This window comes from Schistocerca cancellata, unplaced genomic scaffold (genome assembly GCF_023864275.1).
Source record: "Schistocerca cancellata isolate TAMUIC-IGC-003103 unplaced genomic scaffold, iqSchCanc2.1 HiC_scaffold_468, whole genome shotgun sequence".
Classification (NCBI taxonomy): domain Eukaryota; kingdom Metazoa; phylum Arthropoda; class Insecta; order Orthoptera; family Acrididae; genus Schistocerca; species Schistocerca cancellata.
This window is the reverse complement of record NW_026046485.1, coordinates 27501-29934: the sequence shown is the minus strand read 5'-3', so window position 1 is coordinate 29934 and position 2434 is coordinate 27501. Positions and strand designations below refer to the sequence as shown.

Below are 2434 nucleotides of genomic sequence, written 5' to 3'. Positions count from 1 at the left end.
CAGTGGCAGGCGCGCCGGCCGACGGACGCGGCAGGCGGCGCAGCTGCGCGCCGGGGCACCCTGCGCGCGGCGCCGGGCGGCCAAAGTGGGTCCTCGCGGGCCCGGTGCGAAGCGCGGTGGACATCTGCAGTGTGCTGGTCCGACTGAGGACTGTGTGCGTTGAGGATGCGCCGCCGCCCGGCACTCGGCGCCGCGACGCCGTCTGCTGCTCGGTCGCCCCAGCGGTTCTCGCTGGTGGTTTGTATCGCAGTTGTGCAGACGTGTTGGCACGTGCGCTGTGCTGGGAGAGTTCGCTTCGGCACCCACGTGGGGCCTTTGCCCTTCTGTGGCGCTGGCGTTGGAGCTGCCGGTCACCGTAGGTGGCGCGTGTTGTCTCCCGCCGGCAATGCCACGACAGCACGCTCCCGGGCCTCTGTCGGCAGCGGCAAGCTCAGTTGGGAGCACGGGTGGTCGCACCTAAAGCGTCTACTCGCCTAACTCCGGGCGATTGCGCCTCTCTCGAACCCGACCAAGTACTTAGGACGGCGCTGCGCGCCGCCGGGACCTGAGAGGGTTTCGAGGTGTATTGTGCAGGGGAGCTCAGCCTCCTCCTGTTTGCAGAATAATTGAGCGGACGCTTGCGTGTTCGCGCGGGCCCCTGGGACACACTCCCGGGCGGCCGGCTGCTCAGCTCTAGTTGACGCAGCTCCCTGGTTGATCCTGCCAGTAGTCATATGCTTGTCTCAAAGATTAAGCCATGCATGTCTCAGTACAAGCCGCATTAAGGTGAAACCGCGAATGGCTCATTAAATCAGTTATGGTTCCTTAGATCGTACCCACGTTACTTGGATAACTGTGGTAATTCTAGAGCTAATACATGCAAACAGAGTCCCGACCAGAGATGGAAGGGACGCTTTTATTAGATCAAAACCAATCGGTCGGCTCGTCCGGTCCGTTTGCCTTGGTGACTCTGAATAACTTTGGGCTGATCGCACGGTCCTCGTACCGGCGACGCATCTTTCAAATGTCTGCCTTATCAACTGTCGATGGTAGGTTCTGCGCCTACCATGGTTGTAACGGGTAACGGGGAATCAGGGTTCGATTCCGGAGAGGGAGCCTGAGAAACGGCTACCACATCCAAGGAAGGCAGCAGGCGCGCAAATTACCCACTCCCGGCACGGGGAGGTAGTGACGAAAAATAACGATACGGGACTCATCCGAGGCCCCGTAATCGGAATGAGTACACTTTAAATCCTTTAACGAGTATCTATTGGAGGGCAAGTCTGGTGCCAGCAGCCGCGGTAATTCCAGCTCCAATAGCGTATATTAAAGTTGTTGCGGTTAAAAAGCTCGTAGTTGGATTTGTGTCCCACGCTGTTGGTTCACCGCCCGTCGGTGTTTAACTGGCATGTATCGTGGGACGTCCTGCCGGTGGGGCGAGCCGAAGGCGTGCGACCGCCTCGTGCGTGTTCGTGCGTCCCGAGGCGGACCCCGTTGAAATCCTACCAAGGTGCTCTTTATTGAGTGTCTGGGTGGGCCGGCACGTTTACTTTGAACAAATTAGAGTGCTTAAAGCAGGCAAGCCCGCCTGAATACTGTGTGCATGGAATAATGGAATAGGACCTCGGTTCTATTTTGTTGGTTTTCGGAACCCGAGGTAATGATTAATAGGGACAGGCGGGGGCATTCGTATTGCGACGTTAGAGGTGAAATTCTTGGATCGTCGCAAGACGAACAGAAGCGAAAGCATTTGCCAAGTATGTTTTCATTAATCAAGAACGAAAGTTAGAGGTTCGAAGGCGATCAGATACCGCCCTAGTTCTAACCATAAACGATGCCAGCCAGCGATCCGCCGCAGTTCCTCCGATGACTCGGCGGGCAGCCTCCGGGAAACCAAAGCTTTTGGGTTCCGGGGGAAGTATGGTTGCAAAGCTGAAACTTAAAGGAATTGACGGAAGGGCACCACCAGGAGTGGAGCCTGCGGCTTAATTTGACTCAACACGGGAAACCTCACCAGGCCCGGACACCGGAAGGATTGACAGATTGATAGCTCTTTCTTGATTCGGTGGGTGGTGGTGCATGGCCGTTCTTAGTTGGTGGAGCGATTTGTCTGGTTAATTCCGATAACGAACGAGACTCTAGCCTGCTAACTAGTCGCGTGACATCCTTCGTGCTGTCAGCGATTACTTTTCTTCTTAGAGGGACAGGCGGCTTCTAGCCGCACGAGATTGAGCAATAACAGGTCTGTGATGCCCTTAGATGTTCTGGGCCGCACGCGCGCTACACTGAAGGAATCAGCGTGTCTTCCTAGGCCGAAAGGTCGGGGTAACCCGCTGAACCTCCTTCGTGCTAGGGATTGGGGCTTGCAATTGTTCCCCATGAACGAGGAATTCCCAGTAAGCGCGAGTCATAAGCTCGCGTTGATTACGTCCCTGCCCTTTGTACACACCGCCCG

The 2434-nt window shown here is 56.5% G+C and overlaps 1 non-coding gene across 1 annotated transcript in view; it reads left to right on the top strand.

The window, feature by feature from the left end:
* Positions 1-686: 686 nt before the first annotated feature.
* LOC126126774 (small subunit ribosomal RNA) overlaps positions 687-2434 on the top strand; it is a 1909-nt gene continuing 161 nt past the window's right edge. The window contains exon 1 of the ribosomal RNA XR_007526866.1: positions 687-2434. This exon is cut by the window's right edge and continues 161 nt beyond it. This is a non-coding gene — a ribosomal RNA (small subunit ribosomal RNA).